We start from the raw sequence: 16,968 nt of genomic DNA, 5'->3' as shown, positions 1-16,968 counted from the left end.
CGTAAATAAAGTATGACTGATGACTGATATCGCTAGACCAACTTCAGCTCTCCAGCACTGTAGTCCAACATCTGCAGGAGAGCTGGAAGTGCAGCCCTGCTATGAATGAAGGGATTGTTACCATAAAAATCCTTGACTTCCAGGAGAATTATGCTGCAGGACAGGAAGGGAACAAAGTCGTCTATTTTATGGTGGTTGTGGTGGTGGTTTTCTCCTTCCTTCGCTCAGGACACACAGGCCTGGAGCATAACCCCCCCCTTGCCGCCACCCCGCCGCACGGCCTGTTATCTGGCTACAGATTTGCCCTGAGGAGCCGATATGAGCTCTTCTGGCCTTCGCTCTTCTTCCTCTTTTAATAAAGTTGTAGCATGTTTTAATGAAACTTATTAGTGTCTGTCTCTTTTCATTCTGTCTATAAAGTAGTATATTTTAAAGGTCATACACAAGTGACATAGCCTCTAAGCACAAATGGAATAGATTTCTTCCCTTTAAGCCTTAGGCCTCCACTTAACTCTGAGTAGTCTCATTGAAATTAAAAGGACATTTGGCATTCCTTAAGCCACCTTAAGTGGTGCAGCGGGGAAATGCTTGACTAACAAGCAGAAGCTTGCCGATTCAAATCCCCGCTGCTACTATATCAGGCAGCAGCGATATAGGACGATGCCGAAAGGCATCATCTCACACTGCGCAGGAGGAGGCAATGGTAGATCCCTCCTGTATTCTACCAAAGAAAACCACAGGGCACTGTGGGCACCAGGAGTCAAAATCGACTTGACAGCACACTTTACTTTAGGCATTCCTTAACATGTTCTTTTATTTTCAGTAGGATAACTTTGGGTAACGTTCCTCATTATGTCAGTCATTATGTCATCTTTCTTGCTGTATTCTCTACAAAGTAGGAGAGGATGGGTTATTGGCATTTTTGTTTTAAATATACTAACAGATCTTATGCCCTGTGGGATGCTTTGGTTAATGTCAGATTTTCTGAAAACAACCTGGGGTACTGGTGGGTTTAGCTCACAGGATTGTTACATTGTTTTCCACTCACATTTTTTAAAAGCACCTTTCCATTATTCTCCCTTCCCCCATTTTCCAGGGATTGTTTAACTGTTCCCTCATTGTATGGAAGCAAGTCCCACTGGCTTTAATGGAGTTTACTTCCTTCTAGGTGTGCAAATAGAATTGCAGGTTCAGTTATAAAAATGCTGCTGGAAAAGGCTTGTGTACTCCAGCCCAGCATCTTCTTTCTCACAGTGCTCAGTTACATGCTTCCAGAAAGCTCCAAATAAGTGCAGCAAGGAAATTCCAGAAAACATTCTCACCCAGTGCCAACAAACTATTATTGAGGCATAGACTGTCCTTGAACATGGAAGTTCTACATGAGAGTCAAATTGCCTGTGAATATGGAGGTTCATTTCTTAAGTACGGCCAAGTGAAGCTTCCATATTCACTGGCAGTTTGACTCTGTTGTAGAATCTCCATGCTCAAGAGCAGTCTACACCAGAATGATGGTTTCTTGGTGCTGAGTGGGAATGGTTTTTAACTATTTCCTTGAGGTTCCTCCTTCTGAACTTTCTAGCATGGGGTCATTGGTCCCAATCCTATACATTTTTATTCAGAAGTAAGCCCCAGAGAAATAAATGGGGTTTCCCCCTTCTATGCTTTGCTGAGGGGCTTGGAGGGAGGGGAAAAAAGACAACCCACGTTCTTGCCTAGGATCTCTGCTGGTGCTGATTCCTATGTGTGTTTACTCCAACGTAAGCTCCAGTGGAATCAAACGACTTACATGCTAGTAATTTATTTCAAGCTTTGTTGAAGGTCTCTGCTCCCCCGCCTTTGGTGGGGGTGAGAACAAGCGAGCAGAAGGAGAAAACAAATGGTCACGAAAGGAAAAGGTGGGGGAGGAGTAGTTGTTTAGCTAGAGTGCTCATAGACTATCCTTATCAGGCACCTATGCTCAGAACCAAGAAGCCACTAACTAGAAATTGCCAGGACTTGCTGCAGCCCTGGGCAGCTGGATTGGCTGCCCACACGACTGCCCGCTCTGTCATGGAGCCGGTGGGAGCTGCGGGGATCAGGAGCTCTGCGCCCCCCCCCAGAAGTTCCAGGATGCCCCATGTGAGTGCGCAGGGCATCCTGAAGAGACCCCCAGGCCCAGGAGGCCTGTTTAAGCCTCCCGGCCAGGGGTCTCATATGCTGCCACAGTGTCGAGCCGTGCCACAGCAATACACGACCACAAAACCCGGGTTAGCAGAGCGCTCGCTCCGCTAACCTGGGCTAAGGGGAGGGGTAGGTAAGCGGGTGACCCGCTTTGGGGAAACCAGGCTCACCTGCAAGCCCGGTGGTTCCCACGATCCATGGACAATGGGCTAAGCTCCCTTAGCCCGCTTTCCACTGATCGTGAGAATCACCTCATTATCTGTGGTGAAAAAGTTCACCAGAACTTTTAAACCACTTTTTAGGAGTTAAATCGTAAACTGCTGTATCAGCCATTCTGCAAGTGATTTGTACAAAATTTGGAAGGGTAGTATCTCCTGCTCCCCAGTTAATGTGTGCAACATTTTGGAGGGGTTGGGTGGATACCCTCAACTTTATAAGCAATAGAATATTCAAGGCTTATAATGGTGGAATGTTGAAAACACTCCTCATCTTAACTATACTGGCATGACTGTGTCAGTATAATTCTATATATGTGAGCAAAATCCTAAAATATGGGTTATAAATACTGAGTGGTTTGAGAAAAATTAGTCCAATTGAAATTAAAAGGCAAATTAATGTGTTCTTTTAATTTCAATGGGATTACTTTGAGTAATTTTTTTCATCCTGTCAGCTACTATTTTGGTATATGGAGAACAAAGCTAACCAAAATTACACTTTTTCCTTCTACTGAATCTATGCAATGCATTTATTTCAGCAGTACGATGTGGAAATTATTGTGTACGCAAATAATTCCAAACAATTTTCCGGCATAAATGACTACTGATAAAGCAAAATGAAAGCATTCCATTTGGTTTCATGATACTATATGCTGTTCTGGGCGGTTAATGATTTGGTAATTCTTAAGGAAAAGAATGAGAGGCTTATGGAGTACAGAAAGTAGACATAAATCCCAATGGGAGCCAATAAAGAGATTTTCTGAATTTTGGGAAGAAAGAGAACTTAAACTGACCCCAAGCATTCCTATGGCAAAATTAGATATGTTTCTATGAGATATTTTGTTTACTTACATATAACCTGAGAGCATATATATTACTGGTGTAGACAACCTGTATGATGTAGGCAAACTGTAGTCCTATTCATACATTATGCTCAACAAACCTGCAATCTGTGTACAGTATATGTATGTACAGATTTGTACACACATGCATTCATTCACACGTAATGTTCAATGTGTGTAGAACAGTATGCTTCATTTTTATATCCTGAATTTGAGGGGGCCTGTATTCAGCTTCACTGTTATATTGAACACATAAAGAGTCATTCACACAAACACATGTACTTATGTACAGAAATCTGTATGCATGTATAGCATAATGTGTAAATAGGGCTCATGTAACGAGTTAATCCAGCCAAGGGCAAACTCAGGAATTGGCATTTTGGGGCAGCTGCCCAGGGCCTCAGAAGGGCTCGTTGTCAACCTCTGCAGAGTCGTCTCTACCTTTTGCTGTTCCCAGGGTGAGAATAGTTTGTGGGGTCCCCCTATAATGAATCAATATTGCATGTTATTTTAGTTTATGCCAATGAACCTTGACAATTTTGGCCACCCCACTAGTTTGCTACATGGCAAAAATGACACTCTGTTCCCCATTCAAAACACCACACAACTGAACAACTGAGAGTCAGAGTGGTGTAGTGGTTAGAGTGTTGGACTAGAATTGGGAAGTTCTGGGTTAAAATCCTTCCCCACTCAGCCATGGAGCTCACTAAGTGACCTTAGGCCATATACTCACTTTCACCTTATTTATTTTTAATTTTATTTTTACATGTATATCCCGCTCTTCCTCTAAGGAGCCCAGAGCTGTGTATATGGTTATGTTTATCCTCAGAACAACCCTGTGAGGTAGGTTAGGGTGAGAGATACATGACTGACCCAGAGTCAACCAGTGAGTTTTATGGCTGAATGAGGATTTGAACTTGAGTCTCCTTGGTCCTGGTCTAACACACATAGGAACTTATGAAGCTGTCGTATACTGAGTCAGACCTTTGATCCATCTAGCTCAGTATTGTCTACACAGAATGGCAGCAGCTTCTCCAAGGTTGCAGGCAGGAATCTCTGTCAGCCCTAGCTTGGAGAGGCCAGGGAGGGAACTTGGAACCTAGATGCTCTGCCCAGAGTGGTCCATCCCCTGAGGGGAATATCTTGCAGTGCTCATATGTGGTCTCCCATTCAAATGCAACCAGGGTGGACCCTGCTTAGCTAGGGGGAGAAGTCATGCTTGCTACCACAAGGCCAGTTTGTCTTGTCTGCTCAACTACAAACTAGCTGTGGCCCTGTGGCCCTAAGACACTGCTTGACCTAATGGTTAATCTAGTCCTACTGGAGTATATATACACACATAAAACATGTCCTTTGAAATGAAATGAAATGAAAATAATAATAATAATAATAATAATAATAATAATAATAATAATAATAATAAAAGCTTCTTCAGCCTGCCATAATGTTTCACTACATTTCTGACTTCCCAAAGTGTGACAAGGCAAAAAAGAACAACATCATAATGTTATCAGCTGCAATGTGCTAATTAATAGCAGCCCCAATCACTCCCAGAGGTGTGGTGAAATAGCACACATTCTTTAGAACATAGTGATACAAAGGCAGAGCAGGATGGGGTGGGGGTGGGGACAAAATACCACCATTTTATATGTAAATTGTAAGCAAAGTATTTCGAGGTGGTATCTGTTCAATTATTTAGAAATCTTTTAATGGTTTAAATATTGTTTTTAATAAGGGAATAAAGGCTTTCCATTTGGTCCAGCTGAAGAGCTGTTACTTGCTATGGCAGCAAGATCTATTCAAGGCTGCCTGCTGGTCACAAGATAATTAGCTCCAGTTGCTTATGCTCTAGTCTGTTAGATGTCACTTGCAGAGAAAATGTGCTTTGTTTTGACAAGGAAGGGAAATGGCTTTCCCCCACTTGCATTCATTTTGGCATTAGGAGCATTAAGGAGGATTATCACAGGGGCATTAAAATATGTAATCAATCCTTTTAACAAAGATTCCTTTCGTACTGCTTTACTGCCACGCAGATTCTAAACACACTTCCTGGGAAGCAAGTCAAATTGATTTCAATGGTATTTATTTCCTCTGCTCCAAGCCATTGTTAATTGCGTGTGGCAGGCAGGGAAGGCACTGGGATTCTGGTCTTCCTGGAAGCCACACCCTCTGGCCAGAAATCGTGCCCTAATTCCAGACGCATGGAGGAGAGCAGGGATTATTCAATGTTGATGGAAGCACCCCTGCATGTTCAGTCTTTAGCATTTAGTGCTCCTCTGCTTTCGGTCATTTGGCTCAACTGTCCTCTTATTGCTTCATGTGCAGGGCTGTCTTTAGGGCAGGGCAAGTAGGTCAACTGCTAGGGCTTCGCTCTTGTTACTGCCATTAAAACTAACAAGAAGGGGACCACACACTGGCTGATTTGCCCCAGGCCACGCACCCTGCCAGGGCTCTCTAGAACATCCCTGTTCGTGTTGTCCAGTTCTGATTCTAAATGATCTAAATTAGGTACATATTGGCTCAAATTAAGCCCTTTTTCCCAATGTGTGCTTTGGGCGGCAGCTTTGTAATTTGAGTCATTTGCCTTATAACTTGAATCATTTGCAAGAGCAAAGGGTCATTAGATTAGGGTGCAATAAGGACTGCTACACTTGTGCTGCGTTGCAGCCTGCAGCACTGTAGTGCTACCACGATCGAACCATATAGAATCATGTTGACACAGTTGTGTGAATGGGTGTTGCTCCCTTGGCAATAGCCAACACTGTCAGCTAAACTGCAGATGCATCAAACATAGGAAAGGGGCCAAATGACAGAACCAGGGAGAAAAATAGGTGGGAAAAGCTGTGGCTGCCATTCTTTCCAATTCAGCAGCATATTTATAGTGTAAAAAGAACCCTGCTCAGGCACTATAAAACTATGGACACTAGGGATGTGCACCAAATGCAATTCAAACTCCGAATCGTGGCACATTTCCACACCTTTACCAGGGTGAAGAGGTCCATAGCTGGTCCTCCGCTCGCCACCACAGGAAGCTTGGCAGTGCTCCTCCCAGCTATGATCATGTGCCAGCGGGGTGTTTCCCAGCTGCCTTCACATTATGCCGGCATGCACATGGCCGCCATGCATGCAACTGGGAGAGGCCCCACCGGGGTGCGATCTTACCCTGGGGGAGTGCCACCAAACCTCCTGTGGCGCCAAGAGGAGGAAAAGCACGTATGGACTTGCTCTCCTCCCTGTTAAAGGGTCGGGGAATGTGCCACAATTTGAAGCTTGTATCATGCTTCATGCTCATCCCTAATGGACACTGTATCCGGTGCCAATGAGAACATACCAGCAAGCTGCACCCCCTCCATGCTTTCAATGGATACAGTGTTTGTCTGCAGAGATAAATGCTACACTTAAGGTGAGATCCTCCAACCCCTGCTAACTTGGCAAAGAGGCACCTCTTAACGTGGTGATTTTCTTTATTTATCAGGGGAAGAGTAACTGGCCCTCTCCACCCCCAGCACAGTACCTCCAGTGACTGTTGCTGGTGTCTATCTTATATTTCTTTTTAGGTTGTGAGCCCCTTGGGGACAGGGATCCATCTTATTTATTTATTATTTCTCTGTGTAAACCGCCCTGAGCCATTTTTGGAAGGGCGGTATAGAAATCGAACAAACAAACAAACAATAATAATAATGCATTTTCATTCATGGGGAAGACTGGCTTCTCAAGTACATAGGAATACAGGAAACTGCCTTATGCTGACTCAGACCATTGGTCCATCTAGCTCAGTATTGTTTACACCAGGGCTGCTCAACTTCGGCCCTCCTACAGATTTTGGCCTACAACTCCCATAATCCCTGGCTATTGGCCACTGTGGCTGGGGATAATGGGAGGTGTAGTAAAAAAAACAAACAGCTGGGAGGCCTAAATCCTGGGAGGCCTGAGAGCCAGCGTGGTGTAGTGGTTAGAGTGCTGGTCTAGGACCGGGGAGACACAAGTTCAAATCCCCATTCAGCCATGGTACTTGCTGGGTGACTCTGGGCCAGTCACTTCTCTCTCAGCCTAACCTACTTCACAAGGTTGTTGTGAAAGAGAAACTCAAGTATGTAGTACACTGCTCTGGGCTCCTTGGAGGAAGAGCGGGATATAAATGTAAAAACAAACAAACAAACAAATAAATAAATGATGAGGTTATACAAATAGAATATTTTAAAAATGGGTTACCGAGGGCGGCAATTAGGTTTCGTGCCAACCCAATGCTGTTTCTAAGTGCACCCTTTCATTTTCTTCCACATAATTGAATGGTTAGTGTTTTCTCCTGTGCAGAAAGCTAAAGCACTACCCTTGGGAATAGTGCTGACACCCAGATCACCAGTGCACCTATCTGCACAACAATCAATTTCAGGCCCTGCTCATGAACCCGCCACTAACAGAGATCTGGTTGGCGGGGACTAGAGACCTTATCGGTTGTGGCCCCTCAGCTTTAGAACACCCTCCCTGAAGAGCTTTGCCATGCTCCCTCCCTCAGTGTTTTTAAAAAAAATCTCAAAACACACCTTTTTAAGGAGGCTTTTAAATGCCCCATTATTGTTTTGTTCTATCTGGTAGGTTCTTTAGCTTCTTTATCTTTTTATAATTTTCAGTTTTAATTTGATCCTAATAATTGTGGTTTTTAATGACATTTTAAAAAATTTAGTTAATTTCATTACTTTTATTGTATCTGTGTCTATCTTATTGTTGTGAGCTGCCTCAAGCAGTAGTGCACTGGAGTGGCAGGGTATAAATATTTTTAATAATAATAACAACAACAACAACAACAACAACGTTCTCTATCACACAAAGGGGGATTTGCAGCAATTCTGCCATTCTCTCTGCAGCTGCATGTGCTTCCAAAAAAATATGTCTCTGAGGATTCCACAACTCCAAGAACATAATTTCAGGAGGCAGAGAGCTGAAGAGGGAAGAGAGGATTGCTGAAAACTGCCCACTCCTAATGCAATGTGAAATGTGTCAGTCTTTGACCTGATGGGTACTTTGCTAGAGAATGTTAAATACCTGGGCCTCCTGCCGTAAGTAATTTTACCATAACTAATGTAATGGTGGGAGTTTTGTAGTTAGCTCAGTTTAAAGACCAATCCTTTTACCTCTCACCATAAGGATTTCTCCAGGGCATATTCCCTAGAACAGGACTTGATTGAAACTGTTGCTTATTTCCATCTGCTTCCTGTACATACTAACACCTTGTAGACTTTTTTTTTGTTATTGTTAACTGAGGAACAAAGGTAGATGGGTTTAGTTTTTCAGCAGTGTGAATACTAGGAAGCTATATCACAGATTGCATTCTGTAATAGCCACCTGACTAAACCCCTACAGAGGATTGTGATGGTGATTTTTCAAACTGGCAGGGATCATCAAAGTCAAGTGGGTCAAGATTCTAAAGAGCTATAAATACATTCCCAACCATCATTTCACAAAAACTGTTGTTTCTTAATGCTGCTATCTGATATAGTAGTTTGGATGCACTAGATAGAAAAAACAAAACAGACCTCAAAAATAATTTCCTGAAATAAGAGTGATGGCTTGGAAACTTTTTAGGGATAAATCTGGCATGAGACTGGCTCAAGACTTCATTCACAGGCAGCATCTGCACATCCCCAAGGTGATGGTGAACCCTAGAAATATCTGGACTTCCAGACGGATTTGCAGGGTCTGATCAATGCGCGATGTCAGATTATGTCTGAAGAGAGCCTTGGCCAAGCTAAGTCTGGCAGAAAGACTCTTATGAGTCATGAAGAGTCATGAAGCTTGGTTATGACATCATCACTCAATGCCAGGGTCTAGCCATTCCAGTTCTAAGTGCTGAGAAGGATCACAGTCAGCATCTTCACAACATAATCCATTATTCACCTGGAAATGAACCTGCACTGCTCTTTGTATATGTATTGATTAATAAATATATTCAGTCATTAGTTGCAAGGCTATACACATTTATAATTTTTGGTGCCCCAATTCGTAAGCAACAACATGTGTGAATAGCTTTCATAACCGGTGATCTCTATCTGGTTTAGGTAATTTGGGCTGTGTTCTCCAATGTTCTCCACATTATATGGGGCCTTTCCTGCGGAAGGTATATTAAGATACTTATTTCTAAGGGAAATTAATGAAGGGCTGGTTCATGCATGCATATATACACCAGTTGATTCTCTACTGTACTGGCAGCTGAATTAATTAACTAAGCTGAGAAGTGTCAGTGCTTGAAATGGTATGGGTGATAAGGAAGAACTATCTGTGCTGATGTCTCTGCAATAACCCATTCATACATGCAAGTGAAGAACACTTGAAGCTGCAGTCATCAAGGGCTAATGGCCCTTGAAGGCCACCTCCAGCCTCCAAGGCAGGATGCCTCTGAATTCCAGTTGCAGGGGTGTAACAGCAGGAGAGAGGGCATGCCCTCAACTCCTGCCTGTGGCTTCCAGTGGCACCTGGTGGGCTACTGTGCGAAACAGGATGCTGGCCTAGATGGGCCTTGGGCTTGATCCAGCAGGGCTGTTCTTATGTTCTTATGAAATTTTGTAGGAAACCTATCAGTAACAAAATAAGTGTTACATAGGAAACTGCCATATACTGAGTCAGACCATTGGTCTATCTAGCTCAGTATTGTCGTCACAGACTGGCAGCGGCTTCTCCAAGGTTGCAGGCAGGAATCTCTCTTAGCCTTATCTTGGAGAAGCCAGGGAGGGAACTTGAAACCTTCTGCTCTTCCCAGAGCGGCTCCATCCCCTAAAGGGAATATCTTGCAGTACTCACACTTCTAGTGCGAGTACTGGTTTCATATGCAACCAGGGCGGACCCTGCATAGCTAAGGGGAGAATTCATGCTTGCTACCACAAGACCAGAGCTCCTCCACTGTTGTTCTTAAGTGCTTTAATAACATCTTAACCTTTTGCATTACTCGCCTGTGTCCCCGTATTACTTTAAGAAGCACACAGGAGGGAAAAGCACCAAGCCAACAGGTAGAAAGGAAAGAAACAGGAATGGTGCAATGCAGTTAAACTGAATTGCATTGTTCCCATTTCTCCCCCACCCTAATTACTTTAAGTCAGACTTTAAAGGAACCATGTCTTGTGGCATCTGTCTCTTCAATTTTAGAGTCCTGGGCAAACAGCAAAACTAAGGTGCTGTTTTCATGGCTGGTGGGCTGTGTTTGCCTTACTGGGTTTTAAGTTCTACAATCCTGATTTAGATCTTGATAGCTTGCCTAAGTATAAATTTGACTTCTGGGGGTTTCTTTGTGGTATAGAGTTGGTTTTTTCATAATGCTGTCTGTAAAATTATGAGAAATACTAATTTAAGAGGAACTGAGTGAGAGCTAAACTTTTCAAAATAAATAGCTGTTGATCTATCTTGATGCCCTTTTTAAAAAAACAAAGTATTGTTCTTGCTTTCTGTACTCTTATCTATCTTTTTGTACTCTAGGTTTATTCTGGGTTGTAGTCCATTTTTTAATATGCTCTCCGAGAAAGCATTTTCTGATATTTGTGCCTATTGTTTAACTATTTCCAATAATATTTATTTATTATTTATTATTTATTTGATTTTTATACCGCCCTTCCAAAATGGCTCAGGTTTACAATTATCTCCATCCTCTGGCTGCTTTTATGGTCATTTTAAGTTATACAGCTGCACTTAGCATTAGCTCTGAGAGACATCCTGGAGCCTTGAACTGTTGCCTTCTGTAAAGTCATGCTGCATTTCTTAATGAATTTTGCTTATTATCTACTTGTTACTTAGCAGCTCCAAGTGAAAAAAGCAAGACATTGAGAAGCATGCCTTTTCAGTCCGGCAGGAGTTGGATACAAGACGGAGGTGAGCTTGAACCTATTGTAACTGTATCAATTGAGTGCTTAAAAATCATGGTGCGATCAGGCTACAAATACATACAAAATTAATAGGAATGTGCAAACCGGCTCAATGTCGAGCCAGTTCCATGTCAAGCCGGTTCAATTTGATGGTCCAGGGTTGAACTGAACCATCCCCTGTTCGGTCCGACTGCAGAACAAACACCCCCTGACTGTTGGGGGGTTCGCGAGGTTTTTAAAAAGGTTTTTTTTAAGGGTTTTCAAACCTTTACTCCCTTTGGGGGAGTTCCTTGAGGCAGTGGTGTGTGTGTGTCCGTGGAGGCTCTACATCCCCCTGCCGGCCTCCATTATCACCACCAGCAGCCCATTCGGCCATTTTTTCAGCCCGTTCAGGCCTTCGAACTTCGGCGCAGCTGTCATTTTGGACACTGCTGCACCTGCGCAATTGGCCTTGCAAACAATAAACGTTCACGAACCGCCCCCCCCCCAAACCAAGCCGAACCGGGAGGTTCGAGGGGAGTGCTGGACTGAACTGGCCCGGTCAAATTCCAGTCCAGTCCAGATTCGAACTGAACTGGGCCAGCTGGTTCCATGCACATCCCTAAAAATTAACACTTACTTTTGGGAACTTGTGTGGAGCTCCAGCTTTTACCTTCTGTTCTGAGCACACATGTATGTATGTATGTATGTATGTTTATTGTTAAATTTTTATACCACCTTTCATTAAAACAATCCCAAAGCGGTTCACACCAAAACATTAAAACGACTATAAAAATTACACAATTCAAATATTAAGCTAAAATATAAAAACATAGATCTGTTTTAAAAAGATGCAAAATACAAGCACAAGGTAACAACAAAACAAAACAATACAAAGCAGCAGCAGTAGGGTTCATCATATAAAGGCCTGGGTACAAAGCCAGAATTTCACACACTTTCTAAAAACTGTGATGGAGACCAAGGAGCGAATAGCCACCGGGAGAGCATTCCAGATTCTGGGGGCAGCAACAGAGAAGGCCCTGTTTTGTGTGCACAACAGCCGAGTCTCCCTCACACTGCTTGTTCTAAGACGCAGCCAAATTCCTTCTCAGAGGTCATCGCAGCCTTTAAGTGTAAACTGGTGTTCTAGTTGCACTTCCCGATTGTGAGAAGGCATGCCAAGAACAGTGACTCACACAGAGATGCATTGAGTGAGCTCCTCTAAGAGCAGGTCATTCATTCCCCTGTGTCTCTTTATTGAATGTGATGGTTCATTCAAAGGACATGGCCTAATTGTTCACCCCCAAAGGTGGCTGATCCAACAGAGGCACACCTTGAGTTTCTTAAGAGCCTTTAATTATTTAACAACTTCATTTCTTGTGGCACACTGCAATGCTTTCAAGGCACAAGAGGGTATCCTGACACATACTTGGGAGATTATTCTTCTCATGATTTTTTACTGAGTTTTTAAAGGTTCTTAAAAAAACAAACAAGAAAAGGAAGTAAAACTATAGATAGATAGGTTGGTTCCTCATTCACTTTACATAAATATGAGTTTGGGTATTAAGGTTTGCTTAGTGGAGCATTCAAGTTGTCATGAAGCAGATTATGACATGCCAGAATGCATCATATCAGCTGGTGATAACACTATACAGTCATCTGGAAGTATTTGTATTAAATGAGACTCCAAGCATTGGGAAAAACCTTGCACTATTTTGCAAAATATAGTTGGTTTAAATATTCATCCCAAGGAAGCTGGCGAAACACATTTATTTCCACTTCTTACTTCCACCAATTTATAAAATCCTATTTGCTTGTCCAAATGTGCAGCTACAACAAACACACACATATCTATTCTGCATAATCTCTGGGATATTGGATATCAATTACAGAAAGGCAATGAACAGAGAGACACGCAATCCTCCATGGTGTTCATTAACGGTTGCATGTGACAGACCAATGTCAACCTTAATTTACTGATTTTTCCTAAGACAGTTCTTGTATACAGTATACAAGATTTTTACATTTTTATTTTTTTTTAGGCTGCTAGGGAAGTTGTGGAAACAGTTAATGCCTTTTTTGCCTTTTGGCAAAACTGATGGGGAATGCACAGACAGACTAACTTTAAACAGTTCCTAAAATGTGGTCCAGAAAACCCATTTTAATTATTGCTATAATAAGAAAGTGCTGCTTAGACTTAGCTGACCTGTTCCAATACCCTCAGCAGGCTATTCTCAGTGGAGTACATCCAGTTCATAAGCACACTGCTGAATTAATAATGAAAGAACATTTTACTCAGCTGCACAAAGACATTGCTGGGCTGAGAATAAAAAATAAACACCTATCCCCTCTGTCATAAGGATATTTCTTTTCTGGATTATCAGTTCATTGAATGATGATAATGATGACAACGAGCAATTATATAGTACATTTCAGAGTTAAAAGCATGCTATAAATGAGAGGGCTAGATGGGATGCTACATAGCTTCTTAATTACCAGGACCCTTCACCCATTCATAGTAACTAGTGTACAGAATTAGACATATTTGTGAAGGATTGTGATAGACATTGATCAGAGGCGTATCTAGGGAAAATAGCGCCCAGGGCAAGCACTGAAATTGCACCCCCTGTCCAAACATCTGACACCCATCTTTCAGATAACTTTACCATAATATCAGCTCAAAAATACAAGTCAAGCTCGTTAATCTTTTAATATTTAAAAAACTATTTAGCAGTGGACATAGCCAGACCAAAAAATGCTGGCAAACTACAAATTTTAGTATGCTGGGGCTCATGAAATACCCACATACTATGTGGAGGTGTACTTGGGAAACTGAACAGAGGTGCCTTTCTAATTATCTACTATGCATTGTAGTATCACTATTAAATAAATTTTAAAAATAAATGGAGAATTTGACTTTTCCCAGATACTCTGAAAATAATTAAAGGATATGCAGAGTAAACTGTGTCACTGCTTGGAATATATTCTAGTATTTCAGAAAGACAGTGAAAATGAGAGAAAGAGAGCAAGAAACTCCCAGTGGGCCTTAATACTAAGGATTTCACACTGATTCAAAGACAAACTCACCATTAATAGCCATATCATTAAGACATCACATTTAACTCACTTATCACAAGAAGCAAAGTAAGAGCAAATGAATACAATCCTAGCTCATAAGCTTCAGCTCAGTATTCACAAGCCCTGATTCTCTGTACATAGTGCCAAAGTGAATATGTATACAGTGACTTATATTATATTAATTTTTAAAAAAACAGAAATTACCTGTAGCCCCTTCGGGGGGCTTCCTAAAGGCTGGGGGGGGTCTGCAAAGATTTCTCCTCCCCCTGCTGGCCTCTAGGGCCTCTCAGGGACCATTTGAGCATGTGCGGTGGCCATTTTTAATTTTTTTTTTTAATGGCCACTGAAAACAAAATGGCCACCACGCATGCTCAAGGGCATGCACAGCCTAGGGCCTCACAGAGACTATTTGAGCATGCGCGGTGGCCATTTTGTTTCCAGCAGCCTTTTAAAAAAATTAATTTTAAGAAATGGCGCCCCCCTTCAAGTGGCGCCCGGGGTACGTGCCCTGTCTGCCCAACTCTAGATATGCCCCTGACACTGATAGAAGGCTATCATACCCCTTTCACTATTGAGCCCACTATGCAGAAGCTAGCATTTTTTGCCTGATTTTGCTAGTAATCAAACAAAACTTAGCGACATATAGAGATATTTTGTCTTTCTGGTCGGACAGCAAGAAACTAATATAAAATGCATCTGCATGGGCTGGAAAATTAGCTAAAAATGGAGAGATGTGCTTCTGATGAAACTCCCTATATAATACACAGTACAGTAGAACATGGGATATGGTTCTATGGCACCTGAGGCACAGTCTTTGGGCTTATGGGATTTTCCTGAACTTTCCTTTGAGCACAGTGGTCGGTAATGCATTAAAACAAGCCAATGTGAATATCCTGCTATATTTTGAAATTGTGGTTGGCTTCCAAGGAAAACTCCCCTAGGAATCATATTTGATGTCCATATCAGAACACGTCATCTAAGTGCCATTTTGGCTTGGGCATGGTCCAGTCTTAATAAAGTCTCTGGACTGAGGCCATATAAGTTTAACTTTTGACAAACCACTATTTTCCAGTGTGAGTTAAAGTTGTCTACATCTCATACTGTGCAGGAGGAGGCAATGGTAAACTCCTCCTATATTCTATCAAAGACAACAACAGGGCTCTGTGGTCACCAGGAGTCAACACCGACTTGTCGGCACACTTTACCTTTATCTTTACCAAAGCTAAAGGGGCTAAGCCTATAGGATGGAAATTTAACCTCAGCCAGTAGTCAAGGCACTTAACTTTAGATTCTACCTTCATTTGGAAGCCTGATTCCAAACAAAGAACTACATTAGGTATGCAAATGAGGTACCTGAAAGATATTTCTCAGAAATTTCATTTGTACCACCTTGAGTGCAGGAAGATTACTATACGGACCAAGCTGTGCTCCATAAAGAAGTTGGGAATGGGATTTGGCCAGGAATAGTTTAACTGCCGCCAAGACAAAATGTGCACCAACAGAGCAGAAAAAGCATTGGATGGCTAATACAGATTTTTGGACATTTTGAATTACATATTGGAGATGCGCATTGTGTTTTCCTGAAACTTGGAAAACAATGCCCAACTGTTTAAAATTGTTAACTTGTTCTAATTTGTGGCCATCCAACAACCAATTCTGTTATCTTGGGCACTTTGCAAAGGTAAGTATTTTAGTTTTAGTGTAATTAATCTCTAGAGCTTGTTGTTGACAAAATACAGCCAAGGAGTGTAAGGCTCTTTGAAGGCCCAATGGAGTCTGTGCGAGAATGACTGTGTCATCCGCGTAGAGAAGGTGGTGAAGTGTCTGTTATCCAACTGTGGCATGTGAAAAGCCAAATTGTTCATATGGCAAACTATAGGATTAATACAGAAGTTGAACAGTGATGCAGCCAGGATGCAGCCTTGTCTAACTCCTCTGTGAATTGGAATTTCTTTTGTGTGGTGGCCATCAGCACTACCACGAACCCTCAGTCGAGAGATCTCATGTAGTCTGTAAATTAAAAGGAATAGTCAGTGGTCCAACAATGTATTTGAACGCTTGTCCCACAGCATATCTCTAGAGATTAAATCGAAGGCAAATCTGAAGTAAATAAAAACAGCGCATAATGCGGTATTGAAAAGTACTTTTTGACCAGATGTAAAATTAAGGCCTTATCTATCGAGGAGCAGTTGGCCATAAAACTGGCTTGCTCCTCAGCCAATATCTGTTCTTCCTGAAACCAGTCTTGGAATTTAGTGACAAATGGATTGCATATATCTTGCTTACAACATTCAGGAGGCTAATGGGATGATAATTTGCTGGCAAGTCCCTTTTGGCTCTCTTATCTATAGGGATAATTATTGCTAAGCCCCATATTCAATAATTTTGCATATTTTAAAGTGAATCTTTGGTAAGGGGTTAGCTTAATGAGTGTCAAATGATTCATCACTTTATTTAGAGCCATTCTCTTTTGTGGGAACTGTTCTTCACTTTCCAATATTAGGCATAAACTAATCTTGTTGCAACTGTTAAAATATAACACAAACACTAATTATGAGTATGTGTGTGTGTATGAGTTTTTGAAAAGGTAGCAAATATTATTTTCCTCGGATTTCAAAGATGAAAACTAAAGCATGGGTAACTCAACTAATTTGATCACCATCATATTGTGGTTGAGCTGGAACAAAATCTAAGCTGCTTTATTCTTGCTTCGTAACTGGCATTTATTATTCTCAGCTGTTAATTCTATTTCTGATTCCATGGGGGAGAGAATACGCACAGCCAGAGAAGAAATGAAAGATGATTTTTTTAAAAGGATTTTTTTTTCTCCTGAGGAAGCTATGCTGC

General features: G+C 41.9%; 1 protein-coding gene across 14 annotated transcripts in view; it reads right to left on the bottom strand.

Annotated features, from left to right (window-relative positions):
* NTNG1 (netrin G1) overlaps positions 1-16,968 on the bottom strand; it is a 334,331-nt gene that overhangs the window by 208,418 nt on the left and 108,945 nt on the right. The window contains exon 1 of one of the 14 annotated variants that reach the window (XM_053244430.1): positions 8,752-8,939. The exons of the other annotated variants lie outside the window; for them this stretch is intronic. The gene's annotated coding sequence lies outside the window, so the exon portion shown is untranslated. Of the gene's footprint in view, positions 1-8,751; positions 8,940-16,968 lie in introns of those variants that run through there. 14 annotated transcript variants of the gene reach the window in all.

This window comes from Hemicordylus capensis, chromosome 4, assembly GCF_027244095.1.
Source record: "Hemicordylus capensis ecotype Gifberg chromosome 4, rHemCap1.1.pri, whole genome shotgun sequence".
Taxonomy (NCBI): domain Eukaryota; kingdom Metazoa; phylum Chordata; class Lepidosauria; order Squamata; family Cordylidae; genus Hemicordylus; species Hemicordylus capensis.
Note: the sequence above shows the minus strand (reverse complement) of the source record. Positions and strands in the feature narration are given on the sequence as shown.